Raw genomic sequence first — 21,301 nt, 5'->3', positions numbered from 1 at the left:
ACTTCACCACAGGAAGGTCCTCTCTACTGTCCACCACAGGGATGTCCTATCCACTGTCCACAGCAGGGATGTCTTTCCCAGTGTCCACCACAGATATGTCCTCCCCACTGTCAACCACAGGCATTTCCATCCCACTGTTCACCTAAGTGACATTCTCCCCTCTGTCCACCACAGGGACATCCTTCCCACTGTCCACTACAAGGAGATCCTCCCTAATGTCCACAAGAGGGACATCCTTCCCACTGTCAACAAAATAAATGTCCTTCCCACTGTCCACCACAGGGACCTCCTTCCCACTGTCCACTAAGGGAGGTTCTCTCTACTGTCCACCAAAGTGATGTCCTTTCTACTGTTCACCACAGGGATGTGCTCACCACTGTCCACAATGGGGATATTCTTCCCACTGTTCACCACATAAAAATACTCCCTGCTGTCCCAGAGTGACATCCTCGCCACTTTCCACAACAGGGATGGTCTTTCCACTGTCCACAACAGGGTCGTCCTCCCCACTGTCCACAACAGGGACGTACTACCCACAGTCTACCACAAGGAGGTCCTCCCCACTCTCCATCACAGGCAGGTCCTCTTTACTGTCTACCACAGGGACGTCCTTACAACTCCACCACAGGGATGTCCTCCTCACTGTCCACAACAGGGATGTCCCTCCTACAGTCCAACACAGGTACATCCTCCCCAGTGTCCACCACAGGGACATACTACCCATTGTCCTCCACAGGGACATCCTACCCACTGTCTACCACAGGGATGTCCTTCCGACTGTCCACCAAAAGGACGTCCTTCTCACTGTCCACCAAAGGTACATCCTTTCAAGTGTCCACCACAGAGACATCCTCCCCTCTGTCTACTACAGGCACATCCTCCCACTGTCCAAAAAAAGTTACGCCTTCTCCACTGTCCCCCAAAAGGACATCCTTCATACAGTCCACCACAAACAGTTCCTCCCTGTTTTCCACCAAAGGGATGTCCTTCCCACTATCCAACTCAGTGATGTCCTTTCCTCTGTTCATAACAGGGACGTCCTTCTCACTGTTCACCACAGGGAGGTCCTCCCACTGTCCACCAGAGAGATGTCCATCCCACTGTTCACCACAAGGAGGTCCTTCCCAATGTCCACAACAGGGATGTCTTTCCAACTGTCCACAACATAAATGTCCTTCCCACTGTTCACCACAGGAACCTCCTTCCCACTGTCCACCACAGGGAGGTCCTCTCTATTTTTCACCAAAGTAATGTCCTTTCCACTCTCCACCACAGGACCATCCTTGATAATGTCCACAACAGGTATATACTTCCCACTGTCCACCACAGAAAGATCCTCCATGCTATCCACCACAGGGACATCCTTCCCACTGTCCACCACAGAAACATCATCCTCACTGTCCAAAACAGAGACGTCCTCCCCACTGTCCACAACAGGGACATACTCACCAATGTCCAACACAGGGTTGTCATTCCAACTGTTCACCACAGGGACATCCTCACCACTGTGCACCACAAGGACATCTTCCAGTGCACACCAAAATTGTCCTCACCACTGTCCACCCCAAAGATATCCTCTGCACTTTCCACGAAAGGGACATCCTTCCCACAGTCCACCAAAGTGAAGTTCTCTTGTGCAACACAGATACACTGTCCAGCACAGAGACATCCTGCCCACTGTCCACCAAAGGGACGTCCTCCCCACTGTCCACCACAGAACTGTCTTTCCCACTGTCCACCACAGGGATATCCATCTCACAGTTCACCAAAGGTATGTCCTTCCATCTGTCGACCACATGGACATCAAAAGGAAATACTCACCACTGTCTACCACAAGGATATCCTTCCCACTGTCCACCAAAGTGACGTCCTTCCCACTGTCCACCACAGGGACATTTTCCAAATTGTCTACCACAGGGACATCCTCCCCACAGTCCACCATAGGTACATGCTTCTCACTTTCCACAACAGGGATTTTTTTCCACTGTCCACAGTGACCTCCTTTTAACTGTCCACCACAGTGATGTACATCCCACTGTCCAACATATGGAGGTCCTCTCCACTGTCCACCACAGGGACGTTCTTTCCACTGTCCACCACAGGGATAACTTGCCTGCTGTCCACCACAGGAACATACTACCACTTTCTACCTCAGGGACATCCTACTCACTGTCCACCACAGGGACATTCTCTCCACTGTCCACCACAAGGACATCCTTCATACAGTCCATGACAGAGAAGTCCTCCCTGCTGTCCACCAAAGAGACGTTCTTTCTAATCTCCACCACAAAATGTCCTTCCCACTGTCCAACACCTTGATGTCCTTTCCACTGTCCACCAGAGGGACGCCCTTCCCACTGTCCACCAGAGGGACGTCCTTCCCACTGTCCACAACAAGGACATCTTCCCCACTGTCCATCACAGGGATGTCCTACCCACTGTCCAACACAGAAATGTCCTCCCCACTGTCTACTACAGGGACGTCCTTTCCACTGTCCACCACAGGGACATCCTCCCCAATGTTTACCACAGGGACATCTCTCCCACTGTCAACCACAGGGATGTTTTCTTCACAGCCCACAACAGGTACATTCTTCCCACCATCCACCACAGAGACATCCACCCCACTGGAAACCACAGAGAGGTTTTCCCCACGCTCCACCACAGGATCATCCTTCTGTATACCACAAGAATGTTCTTACCACTGTCCTCAACAATATCCTGCACAGTGACATTCTTCCCACTGTTAACCAATGGGACATCCTCCCCTCTGTGCACCACACAGACATCCTACTGTGCACAACAGGGACGTCCTCACCACTGTGCACCACAGGGACATTCTTTCCACTGTCCACCACAATGACATCCTCACAAATGTGTAACACAAGGACATCCTCCTGTGAACAACAGGGATGACCTCACCAATGTCCAACACAGAGATGTCCTCTGCACTCAACACCATATGGAAATCTTTCCCACTATCCACTACAGGGACATTCTCCACTGCAACACAGAAACTTACTCCCAACTGTCCACAAAGATGTCCTCCCCACAGTCCACTACAGTGAAATTCTCCCTACTGTCCACCACAGGGACTTCCTCCCCACAGAACACCACACTTATGTTCTCCGCACTATAAACCATAGGAATGTTCTCCTCACGGTTCACTACAGAGAAGTCCTCCCCACTGTCCACCAAAGGGATGTCCTTCCCACTGTCCACCTCGGTGATGTCCTCCCCTCTGTCAACCACAGGGACATCTTTCCTACTGTCCATCACAAGGAGGTCCTCCACACTGTCCACCAGAAAGGCATCCTTCTGCCTGTCCACAACAGGGATGTCATGCCCACTGTCCACCACAGGGATGTCCTTCTCACTGTCTACCAAAGGGACATCCTTCCCACAGACCACCACAGGGACATCCTTCCAACTGTCCACCACACAGACATCCTCTCAACTATCCACCACAGGGATGTCCTTACCACTTTCCACAACAGGGACGTTTTTACCACTGTCCACCACAGGGACAGCCTTCCCACAGTCCAACACAGGGACATCCTTTCCACTATCCACCACAGTGATGTACATTCCACTGATTACCACAAAGACGTCCTTCCCACTGTCCAGCACAGGGAGGTCGTCTCCACTGTCCACCACAGCGAGATCCTCTACACTATCCACCACAGTGATGTACATTCATTGTCCACCACAGAGATGTCTTCCCACTGTCCACCACAGGGAGGTCCTCTCCACTGTCCACCACAGGGTCATCCTTTCAATTGTCCACCACAGGGACATCCTCCCCACTGTCCACAACAGGGATGTGCTTCCCAGTGTCCACTACAGGGACATCCTCCCCACTGTCCACCACAGGGATGTCCTTTCTACTGTCCACCACAGGGACGTCCTCACCAATGTCTACCACAGGGACATTTTTTCCACTGTCCACCACAGGGATGTTTTCCCCACAGTCCACAATAGGTACATACTTCCCACCAGCCACCACAAAGATGTCAACCCCACTAAACACCACAGGGATGTTTTTCCACAGGGAAGTTGTCCTGTGTACCAAAGTATGTCCTTACCACTGTCAACCACAGGGATGTCCTCAACAATTTCCAGCACAGTGACGTCTGTCTCACTGTTCCTCACAGGGACATATTCCCCACTGTGCACCAGAGGAACATCCTCCCGTGTAGAACAGGGATGTCCTCACAACTTTGCACTACAGGGACATCCTTTCCACTGTCCACCAAAGGAACATCCTACACACTATTTACCAGAGGAAGGTCATCCCCAGTGTCCACTACAGGGAAGTCCTCTCTACTGTCTAGTAAAGGAATGTCCTTCCCACTGTCCACCACAGGGACGTCCTCCCAACTGTACCCCACAGCAACATCCTTCCCACTGTCCACCACAGGGACATCCTCCCCACTGTCCAACACAGGGACATCCTTCTCACTGTCCACCACTGAGTGGTCTTACACACTGTCCTCCACAGGGACATCATCCACACTGTCCAACACAGGGATGTCCTTGTCACTGTCCACAACAGGTACATCCTTTCCACTGTCCACCACAGGGATTACCTTCTTATTGTCCACCACAGAAATGTCCTTCCCACTGTCCACAACAGAGAGGTCCAGCCCACTGTCCACCACAGAGACGTCCTCTTCACTGTCAACCACAGGGATGTCCTCCCATCTGTCTACTAGAAGGAGGTCCTCCTCACTGTACACCACAGTAATGTCTTCTCCACTGTCCACCACAGAAACGTCCTCCCACTGTCCAAAACAGGGAAGTCCTTTCAACTGTCCTCCACAGGGACATCCTCACCACTGACCACCAAAGGGACGTCCTTTCCACTGTCCATCAAAGTTACGCCCTTCCCAGTGTAAAGGACACTGAGTGTCCTTCCAACTGTCCACAACAGAGACATCATCCCCACTGTCCATCACAGGGACATCCTCCCCCTGTCCACCACAGGGACGCCCTATCCACTGTCCAGCAAAGAGACATTCTTCTCACTGTCCACCACAGGGACATCCTTCCCACAGTCTTCCAAAGAAATGTCCTCCCCACTGTCCACTACAGGGACTTCCTACCCACTCTCTACCACAAGAATGTCCTCCTTACATTCCTTGACAGAAACGTCCTCTCCACTGTCCACCAAAGCGATATCCTTCCCACTGCCCACCAAAGGACGTCTTTCTCATTGTCCACCAGAGGGACATCCTCACAACTGTGCACCAAGTGACGTTTTTTCCACTGTTCACCACAGGGACATACTCCCAACTGTGCTCCACAAAAACATCCTCCTGTGCCCAACACGGCTGTCTTTAACTCTGTGCACAACAGGGATATCCTCCTGTGCATACTGGAAACATCCTCACCAATGTCCACACCAGGGATTTCCTATGCACTTTCCATGACAGGGACATTCTTACCACTGTCCACCACAGGGACATCCTTTCCACTGACTACCACAGAGACATCCTTCACACTGTCCACAACAGGGATGACCTCCCCACCGTCAACCACAAAAGATGTCCTACCCACTGTCCACCACAGGGAAGTCCTTCCAACTGTCCACAACTTGGACATCCTCCCCACTGTTCACTACAGAAACATCCTTCCCACTGTTCATCACAGAGAGGTCCTACCCACTGTCCACCACAGGAACATCCTAGCCACTGTCAACCACTGGGACGTCCTCCGCACAGTCCACCACAGGGACATCCTCGCCACTGTTCAACACAGGGTCGTCCTTTTCACAGTCAACCTTAGGGACATCCTTCTGGCTGTCCACCAATGAGATGTACTTCCCACTGCCCACCACAAGGACCTCCTTCCCATTGTCCAATAAAGGGACGTCCTTCCCTCTGTCCACCACAGGGACATCTACCAAAGTGTACACCACAAGGACATCTTCCCTACAGTCAACCACAGAGACGTCCTTCCCATTGACCACAACAAAGACATTCTAACCACTGTCCACCACAGTACCGTCGTTCCCACTGTCCACCACAGGGAGGTTCTCTCCATTGTCCACCACAGGGACGTCCTCCCCACTTTCCACCACTAGGACTTCTTTCCCACTGTCCATTACAGGAAGTTCCTCTCCACTGTCCACCACAGTGACGTCCTTTCCACTGTCCACCACAGAAATGTCCTCATCACTGTCCACCACAGGGACGTCCTCCCCACTTTCCACCACTGGGACTTCCTTCCCACTGTCCACCACAGGAAGGTCCTCCCACTGTCCACCACAGTGACGTCCTTTCAACTATCAACCACAGAAACGTCCTCATCACTGTCCACCAGAGTGATATCTTTCCCAAGGTCCACCACAGAGACTTCCTCCCACTGTTCACCACAGGGACATCCTTCCACTGTCCACCACAGGGAAGTCCTACCACTGTCTACCACAGGGAGTTCTTCCCCACCTTCCAACACAAAGATGTCCTCACCACAGCTTAACACAGAGACGTCCTTTCCACTGTCCACCAAAGGGAAGTCCTTCTTACTTTACACCACAGGGACGTTCTCTCAACTGAACACCATAGGCACGTCCTCCTCACTATCCACCACAGGGACGTTCTTCACAATGCCCAACACAGAAACATTCTTAGCACTGTCCACAACATAAATATCCTCTCCACTGTCCACCACAGAGATGTCCTCATCACTATCTACCACAGGCATGTAATTCTGACAGTCCACCACAGATTTCTTCCCTGCTGTCCACCACAGAAATGTTCTTCCCATTGTCCACTATAGAGAGGTCTACCCACTGTACATCACAGAGATGTCCTCCAAACTGTCCACAACAGGGACATCCTCCCCACTGTCCACCACAGGGATGACCTTCACACTGTACACCACAGGGACATCCTTCCCCCTGTCCACCACAGTGACATCCTCCCCACTGTCCACCACAGAGACATCCTCCACACTGTCCACCAAAGGAAGGTCCTCTCCACTGTCCACCACAGGAATATGCTTTTTACTGTCCACCACAGAAACATCACAGCACTGTCTACCACAGGGATGTCTTTCCCACGGTCCTGCAAGAGAGATCCTCCTCACTCTCCACCATAGGGATTTTCTTCCCACTGTCTACCACAGAAATGTCTTCCCCATGTCCAAAAAAGTGAAATTCTCCCCACTGTCTACACCTGGGACTTCCTACACATTGTCTACCACAGGGAGGTCCTCCACAATGTCCACCACAGAAACGTCCTATTCACTGTCCACAACAGGGACGTCCTTCCCTTTGTCCACCAAAGAGACTTCCTTCCCACTGTCCACCACATGGACGTCCTCACACTGTGCACCACAGGGAAATCCTCCAGTGCACAACAGGGATGTCTTCACAACTGTGCACCACAGGAACATCCTCCAGTGCACAACAAAGATGTCCTTCACACTGTCCACCACAGAGAGATCCTCTCTGCCATCCACCACAGAAATGTCCTTCCCAGTATCCACCACAGAAATGTCCTCCCCACTGTCTATCATAGGAACGTCCTTCAAACTGTCTATCAAAGGGACTTCCTCCCACTGTCCACCACAGGGATGTCCTTCACACTCTCCACCACAAGTAGGTAATCCCTAATGTCCACCAAAGGGACATCCTTCCCACTGTCCAAAACATCAATATCCTGCCCACTGTCCGCCACAGAAACGTCCTTCCCACTATCCACCACAGGGATGTCCTCACCAAAGTCCACTACAGTGACGTCCTTCCCACTGTCCAAACCCCACCAAAGAAAGGTTCTCTCCGCTGTCCATCACAGTGACGTCTTTTCCACTTTCCACCACAGAAATGTCTTTCACACTGTCCACCACAGGGACGTCCCTACCCAGTGACCACAACGGGGATGTCCTCCCAACTGTCCACAACAGGAACATCCTACACATTGTCCACCACAGTGTGGTGGTCCTCTTCACTGTTCACCACAGAAACCTCCTCCCCAATGGCCACAACAGTGACATCCTCCCCTCTCTCCAAGTCAGTGACATCCTCACCTCTGTCCTCCACATGGAGGTTCTTCCCACTGTACACAAAATTTACATCCTTACCACTGTCCACTACAGGGACATCCTCTCTATTATCCAGTACAGGAACATGATCCCTACTGTCCACCACAGGGACATCTTTCCAGCTGGCCAACACAGAAACCTCCTCCCCACTGTCCACAACTGAGCTGTCTATCCCACTCTCCACCACAGTGACATCCTTCCCACTGTCCACCACAGAAATGTCCTCTCCACTGTCCACCACATGGATATCCTTCCCACTGTCCACCAAAGGGACGTCCTTCTCACTGTCTACCAAAGTGACATCTTCCCACTGTTCACCACAGGGACATCCTTCCAATTGTACACCAAAGAAACATCCTTCCCACTGTCCACCACAGGGACATCCTCCCCACAGTCCACCACAAAGACGTCCTCCCCACTGTCCAAAACAGGGGCGTCTTAACCACTGTCAACCACAGTGATGTCCTTCCCACTGTCCAACACTGGGACTTTCTTCCCACTGTCCACCACAGGAAGGTCCTCTCCACTGCCGACCACAGGGACATCCTTTCCACTGTCTACCACAGAAATGTCCTCATCAGTGTCCACCATAGGGATGGCTTTCCCAATGTCCCCCACAGAGACTTCTCCCCTGTTGTCCACCACAGGGACATTTTTTCCACTGTCCACCACAAGGGATGTCCTCCCCACTGTCCACCACAGGGACGTCCTCCTGAGTACCCCAAGGGAAATCCTTAACACTGTCCGCCACAAAGTCGTCCTCACCAATGTCCAGCACAGTGAAGTTTTTTCCCACTGTTCACCACAGGGACATTCTCCCCACTCTGCACAAAAGGAACATCCTCCTGTGCACCACAGGGATGTCCTCAAACACTGTGTACCACAGGAAACATCCTCCTATGCACAACAGGGACATCTTCACCATTGTGCACTGCAGGCATATGCTTACACTGTCCTCCACAGGGTCGTCCTTCCCACTGTCCACCACAGCAAGGTCCTCCCCACTGTCCAAAATGGGACATCCTTATCACTGTCCACCACAGCGTCATTCTTACCATTGTCCCCCACAGAGACATCCTTCCTACTGTTCACCACAAAGGACATCTTTCTCACCATGTAGAACAGGGACATCCACCTGTGCACAACAGGGATGTTCTCACCACCATGGACCACAGGGATATCCTAAGGATGTCCTTTCCACTGTCCACCACAGAAATGTCCTCATCACTGTCCACCACAGGGGCATCTTTTCCACTTTACACCACTGAGAGGTACTCTCCGCTGTTCACCACAGGGACATCCTTCAAACTGTCCAGCACAGAAACATTCTCCACACTGTCCAAAACAGGGATGGTCCTATCCCCTTTCCATCACAGGTATTTCCTTCCCACGGCCACCACAGTGTCATACTCTCCAATATCCAGCATTGTGTGTCCTTTTTCCATGTTCAACACAAGACAGCTTTCCCCCACTGTCCACGAACAGGGACATCCTCCCCACTGGCCACCACGTGACCTCCTTACCCCATATCCAACACAGGAAAGTCCTCTCCAGTATACACACATGGATGTCCTTCACTGTCCCCCAGAGTGATGTACTTACAACTGTAAACCACAGGCCATTCTACAATTGTCCACCACAGGACATCCTCCCCCTCCTCCACCTAAAGGAATGTCCTTCCACTGTCTACCACAGAGTTACATCCCACTCTTCCACCAAAGTGAATGTCCACATACTGGTCCACTCACAGGGTCATCCTAACAAATGTCTAGCACAGGGAAGTCCCTTACCACTGTGCACCACAGCACACTCCTCCAGTGCACAATAGGAATGTCCCTCAAAAATAATGTCCACGCACATGGACATTAACTTTTAGTGTCCCACCACAGGAAGGTCGTCTTCCACTGTCCACCCACAGAAAACTTTCCTTTTTACTGTCCACCACAGAAACGTCCGCCGATCACAGTTTCACAACAGTGACTCCTCCCCACCCTCCAACCCAGGGACTTCCTATCCCACGTTAACACAGGCATCCTTCCCCCAGTGTCCCATCACCCAAGACGTCCTTCCCACTGTCCACCACAGGGACATCCTTCACACTGTCCACCACAGGAAAGTCCTATCTACCTGTCCCCCACACGGAGAAGCATACTCCCCCCTCACCACCACATGGATGTCCTTCCCACCTCTCCACATAGGACCCTCGTCCCACTGCCCAACCCAGGATGTCCCATCCAGACTGTCCCCCAGGGGAGGTCCTCCCCACTCTCACACCAAAGGACTTCATACCCCACTGACAACCACAGGGGACATCCTCCAAACTGTCCAACCACAGGCACTCTCCCCCACTGTCTACCAAAGGATGTCCTTCAAAAGTCAATAAAAGAAACTCCTCCCCACCGTCCCCACAGGGACTTTTCTTCCCAATGTCCATCCACAGGGGGTCCCTCCCCCATCCACCGACAGAGACGTCCTTTTCCAATGGCCACCACAAGGACATCCTCCCCAATGCCAACCAGAGGGACCTCGTTCCCACTGTCCACCCAAATGGGACAAGTCACTGTCGTCAAACCCAGTGTCATCTTGCCAATGTCCAAGCACAGTGACATCCTTTCACCACTGGTCAACCACCGTGCGTCCTCCACCACTGTGTTACCAACAGAGACATCATTCAGTGCACACAGTGGTGTCCTCACACTGTGCAACTACAGAGACATCCTTTCACTATCCACAACAAGGGTCGTTCTCCTCTCAACTGTCCACCACAGGTAAGTCCTGTTATTGTCACTCAAGGGACATCCTTCCGACTGTCCACCAAAGAGATGTAGCTTCCCACTGTCCACACAGTACCTCCTTCACATTGTTCCAACAAAGGGGACTTCTTTTCCTCTGTGCACCACAGGGATATCCACAACTGTCTACCACAAGTACGATCTTTCCCCACTGGTCCACTACAGGGATAATTCTTCCTACTCTCCACAACAGGGACGTCCTAACCACTGAGACAACAGAAATACGTCCTCATCACTGTCCACCAGAGGGATATATTCACCACTGTCCACCCACAGAGCTTCCTTCCCTGATTTCCACCACAGTGATGTCCTTCCCACTGTCCATGACAAGGAGCCTCCCCACCTGTCCACCAAGGGACTTTCCTACCATTGTTCACCAGAAGGAGATCTCCTCTCACTGTCCACCACAAGGACATCCTCCTGTGTACCAGCAAAGACATGGCTTACCTCTGTCCAACCACAACGTCCCATCCACAACACTGTCCAGCACAGTTGATATCCCTTTCCCTGTCCACAACGGTACTTCCTACCCCACTGTCAACCAAGGTACTTCCTTTCACTGGTCCACCATAGGGACATCCTTCCGACTGGCCACCAAAGAGATATACTTTCTCACATGTCTACCACAGGACCTCCTTCCCATTGTCCTACCACGGGAACTTCCTTCACTCTGTTCACCACAGGGACAATCCACCAAAATGTCCACGCACAAGGACCATCCTCCCACTGTACACTACAGGGACGTACTTCCCACTGTCCACAACAGGGATGACTATTACTTGTCCCCACAGTGATGTCTTCCCATTGTCCAACCAAGGAGGTCCTCTCCACTGTCCACCACAGTGACCATACTCTCCCCACTGTCACCACTGGACTAACTTCCCACTCTCCACCAAGAGAATTTCCTTTCCACTGTCAACAACCGTGATGGTCATTTCAAATTCCACCACAGAAACATCCTAATAAACTGTCCACCACAGGACATCCTTCCCGCTATCCACCACAGGACATCCTTCCCTGTCCATGACACGGATGTCCTTCCCTACTGTCCCACCACAGGACTCCTTTCAAACTGGGTCCAAACAAAGGAGTTTTTTACCACTAGTCCACCACAGGAATGTCCTCCCAATGTCCACCACAGGGACTTTATACCCCATTGTTCACCAGATGGGGTCCTCCCCACTGTCCACCACAGGGATGGTCCTCACTGTTCACCACAAAATCATCCTACTTTCTGTCCACCACAAGTGTCCACACAAATGTCCAGCACAGTGATTCCCTTACCCACGGTCTACAGAGAGTTCCTCCTCCCCCTCTGTGCACCACAAGGCCCTCCTCATCCTTGTGCCTATAAAGAAACATCTTTTCACTGTCCCAACCAAAGGGATGATCTACCCACTGTCCACCAAATGGACAATCCTCCCACTGTACACCACAGGGACATCCTCACCACTGGCCCCCAAGGAACCGTACTTTCCCACTGTCATACAAGCAGGGACATTCTCACAAATGTTCAACAAGGGACATCCTCCCCAGTGGTTGACCCAAAGGGAACGTACTTCCCACTGTCCAACAACAGGGACATCCTAACGGACTGTCCCACCACAGTGACATCCGTCCCACTGTATTAGCACAGGAGGTCCTCTCCACTGTCCACCCACAGTGATGTTTTTCATTGTACACCATAAGAAACATCCTCATCCCTCTCCATAGAGAGATATCTTTCCCACTCCTCTACCCACAGAGACTTTCTCCCCACTGTCCACCACGGACATCCTCTTGTGCAAACAGGAAAATCCTTATTCTTGTGCAGCACAGAACATCCTCATGTGCACACCAGGCACGTCCTCACCACTGTCCACCCAGAGATGCATATGCACTCTCACTCGGGACATACTTCCCACTGTCCACCAAGGGACGTTATTCTGTTCACCACGGAATGCTTCCTCACACTATCACCAACAGAGACATTGTGACTACTGTCCACCACAGGACATCCTTGCTACTTTCCACCAAAAGGACGAAGTCTACACACTGTTCACACAGGACGTCCTTCCCACTGTCCCACCACAGGGACAATCCTCACAACTGTCCACCACAGGGACTTTCTAACCTGTTGTACACCAGAGGAGGTCCTCCTCACGGTCCACCAAAAGGATGGCTTCCTGTGTACCACAATGACGTCCTTACCTCTGTCAACACAAGGTCATTCACACCAATGTCCCACATAGTTATGTCCTTCCCACTGTTTACCACAGGTATATCCTCCCCACTGTGCACCACAGGGACATTTTTTCCTGTGCACCATAGGGACATCTCACTCAGCTTGTACCACACAGACATCCTCCTGTGGAAACAGGATGTCCTCAACACTGTGCACTACAGGAGACCTCTTCCCCACTGTCCACCACAGAATGTCCCCTCCACTGTCCACCAAAGGGACAATTTCTTTCCACTGTAACACCAAAGGGCCCCATCCTAACCACTGTCACCCAGTGAATTCCTTTCCCCTGTCCTCCACTGGGAAATTTTTTCCCCAGTGTCCCCCAACATGAAGGTTCTCTCCATTGTTGACCACAAAAATGTTCATTCCACTGTCCCACAAAAGAAATGCCTCATCACTTCCCACCACAGAGACTTATTCCCCACTGTCCACAACACAGGGACGTTTTTTCCACTGAAACACCACAGGGATGTCCTCCCCACTCCCACCAAATAAGCCCTTCACATTCCACACGGGATTCCCTCCCTACTGTCCGCACACAGGAACATCTTTCCTCTGTCCCCACCAAAGGGGCATCCTCCCCACTGTCCCCTCCACGGGAGGCCTTCCTACTGTCTTCCACAGGGACTTCCTTCCCAGTGTCCCCCAGGATGCCCTTCCTACTGTCCCCACAAAGCGGTGTCCCTTTCCACTGTCCACACAGAGACATCCTCCCTACTGTTCACCACAGGGACATCCTTCCCACTGTCCCAACAGGGAGGTCTTTTCCCACTATTCACCACAGGACGTACTCTCCACAAGTACACCACAGGAATGTCCTCCCCACTGGACACCAAAAGAAAGGGAGTCTTCCCAATATCCACAGGAATTCCCTTACACCTGTCCATCACAAGGTCGTCGCACAAACCAATGTCCAGCCAGTGACGTCCTCCCACTCTCACGGACCGGACATCTTCATCCCACAGTGAACCACAGGGACATACTTCTGTGTACAACAAAGACGTCCTCTCACCACTGTGAACCACAGGACATCCTTTCCACTGTCCACCACAGGGATATCCTTCCCACTGTCTACCACAGATAGGTCCCTTCAGACTTGTCCACCGCAAAAATGTCCTTTTCACTGTCCACCTAAGAACAGCCTTCCCACTGTCAACTCAAGGGATTGTCCTCCAAAATGTCAATCACAGGGACATCCTCCCCACTGTCCACCACAGGTACGTCCTTTTCCTATCCCACCACAGGATGCACTTCCCACTGTCCACCAAAACTGACATCCCTTCCCACTGTCCCCAAAGGACATTCCTCCAAGATCCACAACAGGGGACCTCCTTTCCACTGGTCCAACAGGACATTCCTTCCCCTGCCCACCACGGATGTCCCTCCCCACTGTCACAACCGTGATGTCCTTACACTCTCCCCCACAGGGTCTCCTTACCATGTCCAGCACATTGACTCCCTACTCACTGTTCACTACATGGACATCCTCCCACTGTGAACCACAGGGGACACACTTTCTGTGTACAACAAAGACTCCTCACCAGTGGTGTATCACAGGGACATCCTTTCAACTGTCCACTAACCGGGACGTCCTCACCACGTCCACATAGAGAATCCTCCGCACTATCCACCTTCAGGGATGTCTTTTCCAACTGTCCCACCAAGAGACATCCTTCCCACTTGTCAACCACAGGGATGTCCTTTTAAACGTTTACCGGAAGGAACATCCTCCCCAATGTCCACATAGGGCATCCTTATCACTGTCTACCACAGGGATGCCCTTCCCACTGTTTACCAAAGTGACATACTTTCCACTGTCCCCACCACAGGCAATCGTCCCACTGTCCACAAAAGAGACTTGTCCTTCCACTGTTCCAACAAGGGAAGTTTTCCCACTGTCCACAAGCAGGACATCCTCTCCCACGGTATACCAGAGAAAGTTTCTCCCCACTGTCCACACAGGGCTGTCCTTAACCACTGTCCACCACAGGGTCGTCCTCACCATGTCAGCACAGTGATGTCCCTTTCCACTTTTCACACATGGGGGCATCCTTTGTGTACAACAGGGTCATCTCCACCACTGTGACCACAGGGACCATCTTTTTCCACTGTCCACCACAGAAACGACCTCCTGACTGTTCAGCCAAAGGGATGTCCTTCCCACTGTTCCACCAGAGGGAGTTCCTCCCCACAGTCCATAATGAGGACATCCAACCCCATCAACACAGGAAACCTCCTCCCCGTGTGCCCCATCGGTCATCCTCCCAACTGTCCACCAGAGGGCGGTCCTCCCCCGTGTTCACCACAAGATACATCCTCCCCAATGTCCACCAAAGGATTTACTTCCCACTTTCCCAAGAGGGATGTTCTCCCCACTGTCACCACAGGTATCCTCCCCACTGCCCACCAAAGGGACGGCCTTCCCACTGTTCACCACAGTTACATCTTCCACCTGTGCACCACAGGGACTTATCCTGTTGCAAAAAGGGATAATCCTTACTTCTGTGCACCACAGGAACGATCCTCCTGTGCAACACCAGGGACGTCCCTCACCACTGTCTTCCCTAAGATGTCCTATGCACTCTCCACTAGAGGGACATACGTCCCCACGGTCCACCATAAGGGACATTCTCCTATGTACCACACAGCAAACATCCTCACCACTGTCCACAACAGGGACATCTTCACTGAGGGTCCACCACAGGGACTTTTTTACAACTGTACACCACAGGATCATCCTCCCTTGTCCACACAGTGACTTTATTCCCACTGTTCACGCACATGAACAACATACCCACTGGTGAACCACAGATACATCCTACTGTGTACAACAAGGACGCTCCTACACTATGGATCACAGGGACGATCCTTTCCACTGTCCAGAACAGGGACGGCCTCCCACAGTCCACCACAGAGATTCCCTCCCTACTAAATCCCCACAAGGATGTCCTTTCCTCTGTGCACCGAAAGGGAACGTCCCTTCTCACTGTCCAACCAAGGGATGTCCTCCAAACTGTCCACCACCGGAAATCCTCACCACTGTCAACCACAGTGATGTCGTCCCCACAGTCACCAGAGAAAGGTCCTCACCACTGTCCACGCACAAAGTACATCCTTTACACTGCCACTAAAGGGAATCCTTCTCTGTCTACCAAAGAACATACTACCCACTGTCCACCACAGGGACATCCTAGTACCCACTGTCCACCACAGAAACGCCCATCATCACAGGGAATGTTTTTCACCACTGTCTACCACAACACTTTCTCCCGGCTGTCCACCACAGGGATGTTTCCCCACTGTACACCATAGTGAAACGTACTCACCACTGTCCACCGCAGGGAGTGTATTCCCCACCTTCACCACAGGAACATCCTCCCGCACATCTTCACCCAGGGACGTCCTTCCTCCTCTGTCCAACAAGAGATCATCCTTTCCCATGTCCACCACAGGGACATCCTCCTCAGAGGTCCACCCATAGGGAACGTCCTTCCAACCTGTCTACAACTGGGACTTTTCCTTCCCACTGTTCACCACAAAGACATCCTCCCCACAGTCCACCACAGGATGTCCTCAACCACTGTACACTAAGGGAGTTTCCTCCACACTGTCCCCCCAGAGACTTCTTAACATTGTCCCCACAGGGTCATCCATAACCAAGGTCCAGCACAGTGACGTTCTTCCCACTGTTTCTCTGCAGGCACATCCTCTCCACTTGTGAAACCACAGGGACCATTCTTCTGTATAAAAAGTGATGTCCTCACCACTGTGGACACAGAGACATCTTTTCACTGTCCACCACAGGGATGTCCCGCAACTGCCAACCACAGAAGATATAAATCCCCACTGTCCCACCCCAGGGAAGTCCGTCACACTGTCCACAACAGGGACATTCCTCCCCACTGTCCACCAATATATGTCCTCCCCAAATGTCCACAGCACAGAGAGGTCTCTACCCACTGTCCACCACAGGAACGACCTACATACATCAAACCACAAGGAGGGTCCTCCTAGAGGTTAACCTCAGGTACGTCATGCCCCATTGTCCAAAGCAGGGACTTTTTTCCACTGTCCACCATAGTGACGTCTTTCTCACTTTTTCACCAAGTGATTCCTTCCCATTGTCCACCCACGTGACATCCTTCCCACTGTCCAAAAAGGGACGTCCTTCATACTGTCCACCCACAGTGATTTCCAAACAAATTGTCTAGCACAGAAACACCTTTCTAACTGTCCACCACAGTGACGTGTGGTCCACTGTCCACACAGGATGTTTTTTCCCCCACTGTCCATCACAGGAGAACTCCTAGACCCACTGTCCACCACCGGGGGGGGGATGTCCTACTAACTTTCAACCATAGGGAGTTCTCGCACGTCCACCAGAGGGACAGTCATCACCACTGTCCACCACAGGGATGTCCTTTTCCACAGTCCACCATAGTGACGTCCTTCTGACTGTCCACAAAGAAGACGTAGATTTCCCACTGTCAATCCAGGGCCTCCGGACCATTGTCCCACAGAGAGACGTCCTTCCCTCTGTCCACCACAGGGACATCCACCAAACTGTTACCACAAGGACATTCTCCCTACTGTCCCCACCACAGGGACTTCCTTCCCACTGTCCCTACAACAGGGATGTGCTAAGCACAGTCCACAATCGTGACATCCTTCCCACTGTCCACACAGGAATGCTTCTCCACTGTCCCCACACAGTGGAGATTCCTCCCCACTGTTCCGCACTGGCACTTCCTTCCCACTGTCCACCTCAGGAAGGTCCTCTCTACTGTCCACACAGGAGATGTCATTTCACTGTCCAACAAGAACGTCCTCATCACGGTCCACCAGAGGTTATCTTTCCACTGTTCCGCCCACAGATACTTTCTCCCCACTGTCCACCCTACAGTGATGTCCTTCCCACTGTACACCACAGGGATGTCCTACCCACTGTCTACCACAGGGAGGTTTCCCCAACTTTCCACCACAGGGATGTCTTCCCACTGTTTACCACAGAACCTTTCTTTCCACTGTCCACTAAAGGGACGGAACTTTCCCACTGTCCATACACAGGGACGTCCTTTCCACAGCCCATACAGGGATGTTTTTCCCACTGTCCACAACAGAAATGCTCCTCTCCACGTCCAGACAGGACAATCCTTCCCACTGACCACCAAAGGGACGGCCTTCCCACTGTCCCAAACCACAAGGACGTCCTTCCCCTGTCCACAACAGAGACTCCTGCTCAACTGTTCCACAACACGGATTCTGCAACAATGTCCCCTAGAGAGAGGTCTACTCACTGTCCACCACAGGAATGTCCCTACCCACTGTCAAACCACAGGGACGTCCTCCCACTGTAACAAAACATGTTAATGTTTTTTCCACTGTCTACATAGGGATGTCCTTCCCACTGTTCACCAAAAATGAACTCCTTCTCAACTGTCCACCACAGGGACATTCCTTCACACTGTCCAAAAGAAAATGTCCTTCACCTTTGTTCCACTACATGAACTACCAAACTGTCCCAGCACAGTGACATCCTTTCACTGTCCACCAAGTTACATCCTTCCCACTCTCCACACCAGGGGACATCCTAACACTGTCCACAACAGTTTACATTTTAACCTGCCCAAAACTGAGACTTCCTTTCCCACTGTCCCAACCACAGGAAGGTCCTCTTCACTGTCGCCACAGTGACATTCTTTCCACTGGTCCCACCGCAGAAACATCCCTCATCACTGTTCACCGCAGGGATGTCTTTCCCACTGTCCACCTACAAGGACTTCTTCCCCGCTGTCCACCACAGGACATTTTTCCCCCACCTCCACCCAGGGACATCATCTGCCCACTGTCCCACCACAGGGACGTCCTTTCTTTCCTCTGTCCAACAAAGAGACTCCTTCACCAAGTCCACCACAGGGGGCAATTCTCCCCACTGTCCACCCATGGAGGTCCTCTCACTGTCCAACACAGGGACATCCTTTTCCACTGTCCCACAAGGGACGCCCTTCCACTGTCCACAAAGTGATGTCCCTCCCCACTGTCCACCAGGGACGTACTCCAAACTTTCCACCACATTGGACATCCTCCTCACATGTCCCACGCACAGGACTTTCTTCCAACTGTGGCATCAACAGGGACGTCCTACCCACAGTCCAACCACAGTGTCATCCACACCAATTTCCCGAAAAAGTGACGTCCTTCCCCCACTTGTTCATTACAGGGACATCCTTTCCACTGTGAAGCACAGGGACATTCTTCTGTTTAAAACAGTGATGTCCTCACCAACTGTTGGACCCACCGGAACCTCCTTCCCACTTCCCACACAGAGAGTCCTCCCCACTGTCCACCAAAGAAACTCCGTTCCACTGTTGACCAAAGGGACGTCCTTCCCACTATCACCCCGGGATTCCTCAAAACTGTCCATCACAAGTGCCCATCCTCCCCCCACTGTCCACCACAAGAAGCCCTTCCCACTCCTCCGCAATTTGACTTCCTTCCCACTGTCCACCACCAGGTACGTCCCTCCAACTGTTCACAAACATGGACATCCCCTTTGTCCACCGATAGAGAGACAGCCTTCCAACTTTTCCACCAAAGTGACGTCCTTCCCAATGTCACCAACAGAGGTCCTACCCACTTCCTCACCACGGGATACTTCACACTGTCCGCCACAAGGATTATCTACCAAATGTCCAGCACAGGAACATCCTTTCCACTGTCCACGACAGAGACGTCCTTCCCACGGTGTCCACAAAAGGAACATCCTAAACACGTCCACCACATGATGTTTTTTCCTACTGTCCACCACAGTACCTTTTTCCTACTGTCCACCCAGTAAGGTCCCTATCCCCGTCCCACCATATGTCACCAAAAGGATGTTCTTCTGTGCACGCACAGCAATGTCCACACCACTCTCCACCCAGAATCATCGTACTACTGTCCACAAAAGGGACATCTCTCCCTACTGTCCACTATCAGAAATATCCTCTCCACTGTCCACACAGGACCTCCTCACCTCTGTCCACCACAGGTCATCCTTCCTACTGTCCACGACAGGGACGTCCTCCCAGTGGTCCATCAAGGGGACAAACTATACACTGTCCACCACAGGACTTCCTACCCATTTGTTTCACCAAGAGAGTTCCTCCCACTGTCCACCACAGGAATGTCCTCCTGTGTAACCCACAGCTCTTTACCTCTGTCCACCACAATGTCATCCACACCAATGGCAGCAAAGTGAGTCTTCCCACTTTTGACCACAAGCTACATCCACTCCACTGTGCCCACAGGGACATCCTCCTGTGCACATCAGAGACCCTCCTCACCACTGTGTACACATGGACATCCTCTATGTACACAGGGATGTCCTCACAATAACTGTGGCAATACAGAGACATCCTTGTCCACTTTCACCCCACAGGACCTCCTTTCCACTGTCTCATCATAGAGAGGTCCTCCCCCTTGTTGAACCACGTATTTTCTTCTTCCCACTGTCCACCATAGGGAGGTCCTCTCCACTGTCCACCCCTGGGCCGTCCTCTCCACTGTCCACACAGAGATAATCTTCCCATCTTTCACCACAGGAAGGTCCGCTCTACATTTACCAAGGGCGTGCTTCTTACTGTCTCAAGGAGAGATTCTCCTTGCTCTCTCTCACACCACAGGGACTTCCATCCCACCAGTCCCCACAGAACTTCCTCCACAACTGTCCGAAAAGAGATGTCCTCCCTCTGTCCAACACAGGGACTTTCTCCACACTGTCTACGCACGGGAGGTCCCTCCCACTGTCCACCACAGAACTGTTCCTCTCCAACTGTTCACCAAAAGCCACTCCTTCCCACTGTCTAACCAAAGAGACATCTCTTCGACTGTCCACCACAGGGCACATCCTTCCCACTGTGCACCACAGATGATGTCCCTTCCCACTGTCTAACACATGAAGGCCTCTCTACTGTGTAGCACGGGAAGTCCTTTTTTACTGTCCATCACAGAAACGTCTCACCACTGTCTACACAGGGAAGTATTTCCAATGTCAAATCCAAGAGAGTATCTTCCTCCTCTCCAACACAGGATTGCCTTCCCCACTGTTTTGCCACAGAAACAATCTTCCCCACTGCCAAAAAGAGAGATGTCCTCCCCACTGTCAACGCACAGGCACATCCTACAAACTGTCTATCACAGTGAGGTCCTCCCCACTGTCCACCACAGAAACATCCTATCACCTGTCCACTGTTCCAGC

The sequence above is a fragment of the Arvicanthis niloticus genome, chromosome 4 (genome assembly GCF_011762505.2).
Source record: "Arvicanthis niloticus isolate mArvNil1 chromosome 4, mArvNil1.pat.X, whole genome shotgun sequence".
Classification (NCBI taxonomy): domain Eukaryota; kingdom Metazoa; phylum Chordata; class Mammalia; order Rodentia; family Muridae; genus Arvicanthis; species Arvicanthis niloticus.
Note: the sequence above shows the minus strand (reverse complement) of the source record.